A 13,955-nucleotide genomic window follows, 5' to 3' on the forward strand; every position below is an offset into this window, starting at 1 on the left:
TTTGCCCATCTTACATTAATTTGGTGGAGCGGAACTTATTTGGAGGGGCAGCTGCTGAGGATCCTTCGACACATATGGAGAAATTTGTCACTTATTGTTGTTCTATCCCTTTAACAGCTGGAGTGACACAAGATCAGATAGAGTAGGTGCTTTTTTCTTTTTCTCTGAAGGATGGAGTTGCAGAATGGTTGAGAGATTTAGATATGGCCGGAGGGTGAAGGAATTACTGACTGGAATACTTTATCGCTTGCTTTCTATAACAGGTAATTCCCACCTAAGAAGACTAATGCACTGAGAAGTCAAATTACTAGTTTCAAGCAAGGAGCTACTGAAGATTTGAATGAAGCTTGGATTCACTTCAAACGTTTAGTCCGATCAGCCCCCATCATGGTTTCCCAAAGTGGTTTCTTTGCAACCAGTTCTATAACGGGTTGTATGACGATCATCGTGCCCTTTTGTATTCTTCAGCTAATGGGAGGTTTCAGGACAACACCAATGATGCTACCGCGTGGAAGTTAATTGATCAGATTGCCACCCATACTGCCAAGTATGGAAATCCTAGAGGAAGCACACGAGGAACCGGTGGTGATAGTGCTCTTGCGGCACAATTAGAGGCTATTTCTGCCCAAATTGCTGAGATAAAGACTACCCAATCATTGGGTAGTAAAGAGAGAGTTCATACTATGAGTCAACAACAAGAGGAGTCTTGTGCTAGATGTGGTTTAGACGGTCACAATGCAGCTGAGTGTTTGAGCACATTGGAGCAGGTTAATGCCTTTCAGTCTTACAGACAAGGTGCATAAGGTACACCTTTCTCCAACTTTTACAATGAAAGAACGAAGGAACATCCTTTCCTTCAATGGTCTAGTCAGAATGTGTAAAACCCGCAGCAGCAGCAACCACAAAAGAATACTTATATCCCTCCCAAAGGCAAAATCAAGGAGGTCAGCAGTTTAACAATTAATATCGACAACCTCCTCAACAACCTCCTCAACAAGCTCCAAATAGTGAGATGGCAGAGTTGCGCAATCTTTTGCAACAAACTTTGTCAATGCAGAAAAAGCAGACGGCTCAAATTTCTGAGCTGATTGCCCATAATAAGATGCTTGATAATCAGGTGGCTCAGATGGCACTTCAAAATCCATCAAAACAGCCCGGAGGTCTTCCTCCTCAAGGTAAAAAAGCTCACGAGCAAGCTAATGTCATTCAATTGAGCAGCGGTACCACATATGCGAATCCCGAGCTACAAAGTCAAGATGAAGAATTGCCCACTAATGATAATGAGGTACCTTATATGCATCCTAAGTGATTGGGCAATTTGGAGCTTAGTGATGATGAAAAAGAAGTTGATGAAGTTGAAACACGAGCTGAAGATAAAAGCAAAAAGAACGAAAAAGACGATCCTATTAAGGTTCCTCGATCGAGTCAGCCCAGGCTCGATCGAGGAACTTCTGTGCTCGATCGAGTGACATCAGGGCTCGATCGAGGCACCTCTCTGACAGACGACGGTGTTTCAAATAGTTGATTCTAAAGCTAAACAAGCCGAGCCCATTACTATTGCACTACCTTTTCATCACCGTCAACAAAAATCTAAGTTGGACAAGCAGTTTGGTAAGTTTATGGAGGTCGTGAAGAACTTATAGGTAAGTGTTCCTTTCACTGAATAAATTACTCAAGTGCCGGCTTATGCAAAGTTTATGAAGGAGATTTTGACAAGGAAAAGATCCTTTGATGCGGTGGAAACTATTGCTTACACTCAGAATTGCAGTGCCATGTTGCCAATTAATTCACCACCTAAGTTAAAGGACCCAGGAAGTGTGGACATGGGCCACGTCTCGGTCTGTGGATTTAGGCCACCTATCGATCTGAGGTCACGGGCCACCTGCATGCCAGGCCAATCTGTGGACATGCAGCGGTCTTTTGAAAGCCACGCTCGGCGGCGTAAAAATGCTTTCGACCGGATTGCTTTAGATCGGTCGGTTTCGTCTCGGTAAAAGTCTCGAAACGATTAGAGATGTTCGGAGTCGCCACCAAGCATTTGTGGGATGCTTGGAACCCGTTCGAATCCACATTATACCTAGGTCAGTCAAGGCAAAAAGCGGTGCTTGACATAGGTACTAAAGATAAGGACTCGTCCCCCTTTTAGCATTCTATGCCTAAAATGACTCTCGTACGCCCTGGATAAGGCCATCCACTATCCAAAGGTTCTAAGTAAGGGGTGAGGGTACGTATTGGGAAGCCCTTTAATCGGACACCCAATCCCGCCCGCGTTAGCGGCCTCTACTGATCGATCGTGGTTGTTTAAGTGCAAAAGTTGATAAAACGGTTAAAATGCATGAATGCGCATCCAAAAGTTTAACCTAACATGTGAGCTTTCTAAATCGGTTTGTTAATCCAAATATCAAGCATAAGATGTCAAGTTGGATTTAGATTGATTTGCATGTGAAAACGGGAATTAAACATCCATTTACCAAATTCGGGTTATGATGCTTAACACGATCCATTTATTTGAAAAAGGGTGTTGAATGACAAAGTGTAAAAACACGTAAACTTGTCAATCTGATCCGTTATGTATACGGGTTAACCGTAGTCGAGATCGTCCTAGACAAGTGCTAAAAACAAGGCAGATCAGCGTCAGGCAGCCCCATAGGGGCGCGAGCCTATTGGCGATGGAAGGGGCTCTGCCCTGGTTTTGAAAGATGGAAACAGGCGGCCACTTAGGGCGCGAGCCATGTGCCGACCAAAGGGGGCGTCTCTTGGTTTTTGAAAAGGTTATTTACAACCATATTTGTGATTAAATAATTTGCAAATGTTGTTTGCATGACTCGAAATAATTACTATTGTGTTAGTAATATTCGTTGTCGGATTTGCATGTTTGAAAGGCATAGTTTATAAATAAAAATGTAAAATGTTTGATTTGAACTAATTATGTTAAGTTCACTTATTTGTAATTAGTCATGTTTGTCATCGTACTCGGATTAAACCGACATGGTATAAAGAACCAAGGATGATTATGAATTATGACTAATATATTTACAAATGTAAACAAATGAGAAAAATGGTAAATAAAATGAAAGGGGGTTAAAATACCCATTAAAATTTAATTAACCAATAATATCATCGAGTCACGGAATAAACCGTCATGGTATAAGGAACCAAGGATGATTTTTGTAATGGTCAAAAGATGATTATCATAAAAATGAATTAAAATGGTAAATAAAAGAAAAGGATTTCTTTAAAAATGTAATTAACCAATTAATATCATCGAGTCACGGATTAAACCGTCATGGTATTAAGAACGAAGGGTGATTATGATTTATGGCTAAAAAGTTTGTCATAAAAATGGTTTGAAACATTCGAAATGGTAAAAACCGTAAAAGGAAAGAAGTAAAAATAAAAGAAAGTGTTGAAGGAAAGGCGAACTCAAACACGTTTGAGTCTGACCTGGGCACCCCATTGAGGCGCGAGCCACCTTGCACAATAAGGGGCTTCTGCCTCAGGTCAAAACTCAGTTTTGGCTTGTCTAACCTAAATTTGAATCGTTTTATGCATCGTTCATGCTTATAAACTCATCAAAACAGTAAAGACATGAAATAAATGAGATATTTACACCCTCAAACTTACGTATTTTGATATTTGCGTGGTAGACGACTTTAGAGACGGTTTTCTCGTTGTAATTACTCGCGATCAAAGAAGTTTAAAAAGAGTGCTTTAAAAAAGGATTTGGTTTTTAAAATGAGTTGAAAATATGTTAATTAAAACATGTTGATTAATGTTGAGTTGGTCGAATAGGTCGGTCGAATGCACGGCGACGGTACCAAACAATATGTGTAAGGCTTGTGTTTACGATCGGTAGGTCGTAAACACGTGTCGATTTTTTGACTTAGGAAGTCGAGTATAGAAGTTTAAGGGAGAAGGAGGGGGCAGACTCTCGCGTAAATATTATGGTGTGTGATGATGGGTATTTATAGAGAAATGTGGGATGGTAGGTCGGTCGATTTTGCTTGGAGGCTAAGGAGACACCCCATTGAGGCGCGAGCCACCCCGTGACTCAATGGGGTGTATTGTCCCTTTCAATTTGGACGTGGCCTATTCTCCATCCATTGTTGATATGTGGTATTCATATAAGATGTCGTGTAACAATATGGGCATCTAATAAGATGATTTTGGGTGTTACTTGAGGTAGGTGCTTTGTGTGCTTGACTTAGGTTTGACCCGTGTGAGTCGGGATTTGAATTTTGAGTCGGTTTTTGGCCCAGTGTCGGTTTTGACTCTAATTAGGGTCATTTTAATGGAAATGACATGATAAACACATTCATGGCATTATTTTTGACATTCGGGATTTGGGTTGACTCAGGTTGACTCGAGTTGCGGGTTTCTGAGTCGGTTTTGGGTCTGAAGACGGTTTTAACTCTAAATAAGGTTATTTTAATGCAAATGAAGTTAGAAAACTTTTGAAATCATTTTTCATATCCGAGTAGTGCATTAAACCATCTCATGTATAGCCAATCTACGCACGCATATCAAAAACACGTTATAGTCCGATCATTATCGGGTGGTTTTTGGAAGGTGCAGATACTGGGTATCTACAGAGCCCCCACTTTGAGGCTCGCCAGCCATAAGAAGGAGTCAACCTGAGGCATCTTCGGGATATGTCCTTGAGTTGTATCTTGTTTGCGGACAAAGGCTCGCCAGCCATGGTGGTCGAAAGATCGACTGTGGGAAATAGCATGTGTGACATCCATTTGAAATTCGGCACTCGCTGGGGAGTTAGAAACTTCTCAGGACTCGCCGGAGATATGAGTTGCTGCTCGCTGGGAGTTAGCGTATGCCATGTAATCGACGGGGTTAAAGCCCTTGGACTTGATGGGTCGCGGTTTGTTGGGAAGAACCCAGTACTCAATTGGAGTGAGTTTGTCTTCTCAAGATTGTCTGCATGGTTAGTGACCACACAAATCCGCAGTCGCATAGACAAGCACGTTGAATGCAAGCATATAAGCACATAAGCACATAAGCATGTAAGCATGTGAGCATGTGAGTAGTAAGCATATAAGCAACTATCATGTAAGAATATAAGCATATGATCACATAAGCATGTAAGCAACTAGCACGTAATATCTCGCGTGAGAGGAGATATGAGTTTTGAAAGTTGTGAAGCTTAAAGACGAGTCTTGTTACTCGTAGATATGTGATTTGATATATTGGAGACACGTGGCCGTTGGGACACGGACTCACACAGACGCATACTGACAGACTGACAAATGGGCAGTCGTGAACGTGATGCCAACTCAGTATTGACACGACACGGGGGTAACTCTGACAGACTTTGCACATGTAAATGCAACTCCTAGCCAAGAAAGGGTGTCAACGCGGATCAGATCATCGGAGTAGAAGATCCGCTCGGCTGGGGAATAAGAATTGATTATCTTCGCCAGACACCTTTGCCTCCGTTTGCTTGTTTGAGATCCCTCCTTGAGGCATGATGATTCGGAAAGCGGAACCAAGACCTTGTCATCCTCCGAACTGAGCACTAGGTTAAAGGTGGTTTATTTTGGACTGTAGTCGAGACTCAAAAGATGTTTGAGGATAAAGGACGGGTGACGTCTCGAAAGAGAAGCCCCCAAAGTGAGAAGGTGGGAATTTGACAAAACAAGGAATGGGCGACATCTTAAGGAAGAAGCCCCCAGTAAAGAGGTATAAGATTAATATTTGCAGCTGGGTGGGCTACTTTTGAGGATTGATGTTGATGGTTGAGATTGAAAGAGATACGCGGTTGTGTCCTTGTTGGGGGACTGCCTACGTATTCGCGTGTTTGCGAAATCAAACCAGATCGTAGTTCGGAACTGGTTATTAAAGATTGAAAATTGGAAGGGTTGTGAAAGGAGTATGCGGTTGTGCCCTTGTAATAGGACTTCCTACGTATTCGCGTGTTTGCGAAATCAAACCAGATCGTAGTTCTGAGCTGTGTGTGTAATGGGTCGCAAATTGAAGGTTTGAAAATTGAATGTGTGTGGGGTTGTGGTTGTGCCCTTGTAATAGGACTGCCTACGTATTCGCATGTGTGCGAAATCAAACCAGATCGTAGTTCTGAGTGTGTGTGCCTAAGCGAGTTGTTAGGACCTTAAAGTGATTTTGAGGTGTAAGGTTGTGTCCTTGAAGGACTGCCTACGTATTCACGTGAAGTGAAATCAAACCAGATCGTAGTTCTGAATGTGTGCCTAAGCGAGTTGTTAGGACTTTAAAGTGTGAGGGTCACGACGGTAAATGCCGTTTGGTGACTCGAGAAATTGATTTGAGAGAATTCCCCTCGATCATGAATCGAAGAGGTGTAATTTTTGAAAAATGTTCCTTATCATGTGAGCACACTAAAAAGTGGACCCTAAGGGTTAGATTGAGTATGTTCCGTTCTCGGTAGTAAAGCATTCGAGGACTCCGTATCTGGGTCAGGGTGAAAATGGCTTCGACATTATGGAATGTGGAGCTTGGTAATAATGGTTTGTTTGACAGATAAAAATTTGGAGATGAGCGTCACGATGGAAAATTCCGTTTGGTGACTCGAAGGTTGATTGGCGATAAATACCTCTTGATCAAGAATCGAAGAGGTGTAATTTGTGAAAATGTTCCTTATCATTTGTGCACACTAAAAAGTGGACTCTAAGGGTAGATTAAGTATGTCCCGTTCTCGATAGCAAAGCATTCGAGGACTCCGTGGGGATTATGGTGAAAAATGGCTTCAACATTAGGGAATGTGGAGCTTGGTAATTATGGGTTTGCCTAACAGATAAAAATCTGGAGCAAGAATTTTGTGGTGTTTAGGCCGAAGGGTAACGGCTTGTAGTATGGTGCGGAATGGGGTCTCCGGCTTGATGTGGCCTGAGCACGAAATGGCTGGTAAATAACATGGGATCAGATTTCCATGTCTGGACCTTAAAGGTTAAGGTGTGATATTACGAGCTTGAGGGGGAATCCTCAGAAGCCTAGATAGGTCTCCCTGCAACAGTCTCTGGAAGGACTTAGGGGTGAAGGAGTTTTGGTTGAGGTTTTAGTGTTCGGTGTTTTGGACTTGTGGGTCCGGGATTTGATGTGTTGGACTCGTTGGTCCAGACTTTGGACTTGTTGGTCCTGGAATTGGTATTTTGGACTCACGTTTCCAGGATTTTGTGTGTTGGATGCTTTCTTTGGATTTTGGCCTTTTTGGGAAAAGGGTTTCAATCTTGTTTTGTTTTGATTTTGGCTTGAGTCTTTGCCTTGACGTTGGGTGAGTAGCCTTTGGCTTTGGTTTTCTTTGCTTTGAGCGAATTGATTTCGGCTTTGGTTTTTGCTTTGGCCTTGAACTTTGGCTTTGGGTGAATGGATATTGGCTTGGGCCTTTGATTTTGGCCTTTCGCCTTGACTTTGGATGAATGGCTATTGGCTTGGGCCTTTGTCTTTGGCCTTGAGCTTTGGCTTTGGATGAATGGCTATTGGCTTGGGCCTTTGATTTTGGCCTTGAGCTTTGGCTTTGGGTGGATGGCTATTGGCTCGGGCCTTTAATTTTGGCCTTGAGCTTTGGCTTTTGATTGAATGGCTATTGGCTTAGGCCTTTGACTTTGGCCTTGAGCTTCGGCTTTGGATGAATGGCTATTGTCTTGGGCCTTTGATTTTGGCCTTGAGCTTTGGCTTTGGATGAATGGCTATTGATCGAGTCCATTTCGTTTCACAAATTAAGCTTATGTGGTCGTTGGTCAATGGTCGATACAAAACACAATTTATACTTCACAAACAACTCTACAATTAGTAAAGAGGCAAGTAAAGGTCGGATCCCAAGGGACGGGTATTGAAATGAGAATTCTATTGTAACTAGTAGTGTCTAAGGGGTGTCACAAATTGGGTTGATGTAGAAGGTTACTAAACTAAAATAGCAATGAAAATAAACTAACAAGGTGAATAAAATAAGGGGTGTAAACAATTGATTAAAGGCACTAGGGTGTCATGGGTTCATAGGGGATTCATGGGATATGATCATACAAACATGTTCTCAAATTATAAGCAAGCAATTATTGTTGTGATGGATTGAGTTGGGTTATATCTTACAATCCTAGGAAAGTTTGGGTCCCGGAGCCGAATCGATTAGATTGTACAACACCTACAAGTCGACTTAATCTTTCCTACTCAACACATGCATGGTCTAACAAGACTCGAGTTGGGTTATGTCTTACAAGTCAAGTTGAAGAGATAGGTGATGATAGTAAATGCAAGGATTCATAGGCTTAGCATTTCATCAAATATAACATGTGCATGTATTAAGATCAAAACAAGCAAGCAAATAAGATATGAAAGCATATTAATTTAAGCATGAATCATTCCCCATGTTGGTTTCCCCCTAATCACCCATTAAACCCTAGCTAAGAGACTACTCACTCATTATCATATTGATCATGCTAGAAAGGTTGTCAATCATACTAACATAATGAAACATGATGAATAAATGAAAGTAATTAGCAATAATTAAAAAGGGATTAAGAGATTATACCTACTAATGATTCCAATAATAAAGCAAGAATAATAGAATTACTTGAATCCTAGATTGAGAGGTTGTCAATCTCCCAATAATAACCCAAATAATCTTCAATTACCCAAAATAAAGTAAGAACAAGAGAGAGATTAAAGAACTAAAACTTGGATTAAAACTTGATTAATATTTGATTACAATATTGAAGAGAGATTTGATTGATATTAACTACACTAATTATTGATAAGAAGAACATGCTCCTCTAATTAGACTAATGGGGTATTTATAGTGAAAATTAGGGAGGATGCATTAGGGTTAACTAAGGGCTAAACTAGTAATCACACTTTTTAAGTTGAGCAAGGAGACTCCGGTATTCTCCGAGAGAAGGGCTTCTCTAATCGTGGCTTGAAGAATGAAAAACGTGCTGTACTGAAATCCGTGCGGATGGGAGTCGGGACGGCCGGATCTGGGCTGGAGAATCCGAGCGGATTCTTGGGCAAGACGCTCGGATTGGCGAGGGGGAATCCGAGCGGATTCCTTTGCGGGACGCTCGGATTGGGCTTGGAAGGACGGACGGATTGTGTACAATCCGTTCGGATTGTTTGTCAGCATCTTTTCTTCTTCTTTTCTTCCCTTTTCTTCATGAATTCCTTGGGGATTTCCTTGGGGACTCAAGGATCCTTTTCTCAACATTGCTCTTCTACTATGCTATGTACAAAGGCCTTCTAGTCTTGTCTCTCCTTGATGCTTGGTCATTGAATATGATCAATTTAGCCTTGTTTTGCCATGAAAATGCAAGATTCTTACTCCTTTCCTACCAAGGGATCAAAATCTCAAAGAATATGCAAAACAAAGAACTAAAGATAAGAAATGACCCAAATAGGCACTAAAAAGCATGGAAACAATGGTAATTCGGGGGCTAAATATGCGCCAATTATGGTCACATCAAATATCCCCAAACCGAACCTTTGCTCGTCCCGAGTAAAGAGGTGACAAAGACTAGGACCAATACTAACCTAACCTAATAATAATAGCCGATATGAGACAATTAGCGGGTCTCACTCCGCCCCTTCAACTCACAACAAGACAACCATGAGGTAGGATGCCTTCTTGCAAGGCAAGGTGGGTCTTGCCAAAATGGCGACACATCCAAACATTAAGCACACAAAAACACATAATGGATGCATCTACAAAAAGAATAGCCACTTTCCTCATCTAAGTGGCGGAAATTATCTACAAGGGAAGCAATTCAAGGGTACACAATCCTTCATAGATGCAATTTGTTCAAACTACTAAGCCTAGAAGGATACCAATAAATCACCTCCAAGTTGTGTCAAGCTAGGGTACCTTTGTCCTCAATCGTTAAATGCTTTTGTCAAGAATAGACTCCCTATGGTGTTAGAAACACTGGAGGATCGCGGAATTCCCCCTCTTGCCTAGACAAGAAGAAGGGTCGTCCCCTCTCTACCATGCACAAAAATGGATACGATGGATAAAGGGATCAATAGAATTTTGAGTTTCTCTTTGGGAGTTTGCTTTCATTTGTTGTTTTTCCCCCCAATTTCTTGTGGCATATAACATTTTGAGAACACTTTCTTGCCATTTCTTTTGATTTTTGGCATTTCAATACTTGACAACTTTTTGCATTTCTTTTGAACATTTTCAAAGTCACCCCATTTAGTAACGAGGGTGCCTTGTATTTGAAGCTTTAGGAGTTCTATTTTTGCTCCTCTTTTCTTTTGATGCATTTTTGCAAACTTTCTTTCATTTTTCATTTCATTGAACTCAAATTGATTTCTTTTTGTTTTGTGCCCATTCCCTTTGATGACAAAAGTGTGGTAGAACATGGATGAATGATAGAAGTATGCATGGTTTCAAGGGTCACCTTGGAATAAACGGTAGCCAAGGAGTTATCACACCACAAGGTACTCTTGACTAGGCCTTAAACCATGGGTCAAAGGATACTAGCATGACACATCCTAGGGTGTTTTACAAGTATTCTAACAAGCAAAGTCTTAAGAATAAAAAGCATCTACTAGGGCCTATATGCACTTGTCAAGCTTCCCAAATAGACGGTTTCGCAAGATTTTCTAACATGCAAACTACATGCCATGATGCATATAAACATCCTAATGCAAATGATTCTACCAACTAATATGCCAACTAAACTAAATGCAATCCTAAGTTCACATTGTTATACCGCATCAATCAAAATAAAGCCACATAGTCATTAACATAAAGAGGAAAAAGGAGATTGGAAAGATCATACCATGCGGTCTTCAATATCCTCATGTCTCGGATGTGGCGTAGTCAATCAAAGTGAACATGGATAAAACAAACACAATATATACAATAATATATACAAAGGAAATGAACTTGTTTTTGGTTTTTCAATTTTTCAAATTTTTATGATTTTTTTGAAATTTTTCAATTTTTATGGTTTTTGAATAAAAGTTAAGTGTTAGAATTCCCATCCCCACACTAATATGGGCATTGTCCTCAATGGCCAAAATGATGGAAATTATGCAAAGATGATGCATGATTTTTGTTATGACGGAGAGGATAATTTAGATTACCTCCCGTTGTGTATGCATTAACTTCCCCAAACCAAATAAGACACTATTGCTAATGTCAAAGCATGGGTATAGTTCATGCACACACTATGCTATGCATGAAACTAGATTGTCATTTTGGATTTTCAAAAATGGGAACAATAAAGAACACCTCAATGGAACCGAGGTGTGAGTCCTTTGATGTTGCTAGGACTAAACCAACAATGATCAAAATGAAATAAAATACAATAAGATATAGACAAACCATGGGAGTGTAGGAGTCTCCAAGGCTAGTCTTCCATCATGCTATTATCATCACCACTTCCCTCATGAGAAGCGGTCACATTGCCACTTTCCTTGGCACTTTCTTCATCACTTTCTACATCATCTTGCTCATCATTATCTTCACCATCTCTTTCTTCATCTCCACTTGCTTCTTCCTCAATATTATCATCAATTTCTTCACCATTTCCAACAACCTCATTGTCTTCCACCACATCCCTAGATGCACCCGGAAATAAGGCTTCTCTATCCGCCCAACTAGGCAAAGGACAAGATGGATCAAGGAGTCCTTGCCTAGCTAGATGTAGGAGGGGAGGATATTGAGCCAAATATGCATTCTTCCGATCTTCATAAGCTTGCTTGTGCATGGCTTGCATAAGAAGAGTGACATAGTCTTTTCCAATTTCAACTCCTTGCGGTTTGAACTCTTCATACACAAAGGGGTAAGGTGGTATAACAATGGAAGAGGAGGGAGTTTCATGATCACCCTTTTGTTGTTGAATGATGTACTCGGCTTCTTCGGATAGGGGAAGTAAATAGTTGGTCCGGTGGACACTAAGACGGCAAATCTTTGCGGGTAAAGTGAATGATCGAGCCTCACTAGTAAGCCACCCATACTTGGTATCAAGGGGATTGTGAGCAACCCACTTAAACTTGTTAATCAATATGGACATATCAATAAGATGGCCACCATCCTTAGCCTTGTACTTGCTATCCTTATTGAAATTAGGATCAAAGTGCTTGGCTAGGACCGTGACAAGGCCGCCATTAACAATAACGGTTTGACCCTTCTTCCCACTATCTACATGGAGCCATCTATCAACCAATAGCCTCAAAGAATTGTAAGGCTTGGTATGAATTCTTCCAATATTCAAAGTTGATTCAAGGAGAATAAAATCGAGTCCCGTGAAATGATTGGTGTCTTTCCTAGCAATTATGGTATTTCCCACAACTTTGTGCCATATTCTTATGCCCGGATGATGGACCAAAAGAGCACGACAAGCATGAAAATCTTCAAATTTCTTCCCGGAGATTGCCTCCCAAAGAGGCTCGGGATCATACTTCCCATATTGCTTATAAAATTTATGTTCATCGCTAAGACCCAAAATTGCACCCAATTAGGAAAGGTAATGCGTCTACTAGTGTTAGCTAGACGAAACTCAATATTTTCCCTATTCTCAACTTTTGTCACTTTTAAAGAACTTAAGAATTCCAAGACAAGGGAGGGGTATGTTACTTCCTTCATTTCAAACAATTTCTTCAAACCCATGGCATTGAAAAAGACTTTTGTTTGTTCAAGAACACCTAACTTCTCTAAGGCATCTTGACATATGAATTTGGTGGATTGGATTTGTTTCATAGCAAACTTGACAAATGTATTTCTATGGGTATCGGAAATGAATGTTACCTCCGGAAAATGCAAGAGTTGATCGATTAGGGAGTAGAAGGTGATGCTTCCATAGGAATTTGTTGTTGTTGATGTTGCACTACCAAGTTTGGTGTTGATACCACCATTGCCAAAGCTTTCTTTGCTTGTAGAGCTTTTTGCCTTTGAGAGAGAGCCTTTGCTTTTGGTGCCTTTGTTGCCCTTGTTGCTCCCTTTGTTCTTGCCATTTGATGAACTAACCAAGTAAAGAGTCAAAAATCTTCAATTTGTAGAATGCCCAAATCGATTTTGAAGGTAAAAGGCTTTGCCTTTATGAGAACAAAAATCGACTCAAAGGTGAAGATTTTGTTCTTGGTTTTGATTGTTATTGAAGATGGAGTGATTGATTTGTTGTTTGAAAGATGGTTTGATTTGATTTTGGTGGATTTTGTTGAGGGTTTTTGTTTTTGAGATGGAGAGGATGAGGGTTTTGATGTTATGGGTAGTGTTTATGAATGAATGAATGAATGAATGAAGGTGGGGTGGGTATTTAAAGAACTCGACAATTTTAGGACGCAGGGACAATCCGTGCGGATTGGGCGCAATCCGTGCGGATTCTAAAGCTTCAAAATTTTCAAAATCCCGCCTAGAGACGGGCGGATTCTGGGGAATCCGCTCGGATTCTACTGTGATGGGACGGGCGGATTTCGTGCAGGACGGACGGATTCTTGTCCAGAGATTTTTCTTTGTTTTTCTTCAGTTGCAAGACGGGCGGATTGTTCACAAGACGGACGGATTCCGTGAGACGGGCGTCTTTCCAGAAATCCGCTCGGATTCTTTGACAGTCATGAATTTTTGCAATTTCAGCACAGCCCAAGACGGGCGTCTTCTCAGCAGGACGCTCGGATCTTCTTCAGACGGGCGGATTCTCAGGAATCCGCTCGGATTGGTCCTTGCGTACACGGATTCAGTTCCATCCGTGCACCAACGCATTCCCTTATCATTCTTTCTTTCTTTCTTTCAAGTCTTGTGTTCTTCATTGTGGGGGCACTACTAAGGCATGAGTAGCCTAGGCAATTGCCATCCCCACACTAAGGTAAAGCACTACACATCAATTAAAATCATTAGTCCCTCCCTCACTTCTCTCTTACATGACAATTATTTTGATCAAAGTAAATAAAATTCAAAAATGACAAAAATGCAATACAAAAATTGAAATGCAAGTTAGGGGGTTAGAAATATTTACAAGTGGTGGTTTAGGGAG

The 13,955-nt window shown here is 40.9% G+C and overlaps 1 non-coding gene across 1 annotated transcript; it reads right to left on the bottom strand.

Annotated features, from left to right (window-relative positions):
• Window positions 1-288: 288 nt before the first annotated feature.
• LOC141640578 (small nucleolar RNA R71) lies at window positions 289-394 on the bottom strand. The gene has a single exon (XR_012543072.1). It is a non-coding gene; the product is annotated as a small nucleolar RNA R71 (small nucleolar RNA).
• Window positions 395-13,955: the final 13,561 nt, after the last annotated feature.

This window comes from Silene latifolia, unplaced genomic scaffold (genome assembly GCF_048544455.1).
Source record: "Silene latifolia isolate original U9 population unplaced genomic scaffold, ASM4854445v1 scaffold_88, whole genome shotgun sequence".
In the NCBI taxonomy this organism is placed as follows: Eukaryota; Viridiplantae; Streptophyta; class Magnoliopsida; order Caryophyllales; family Caryophyllaceae; genus Silene; species Silene latifolia.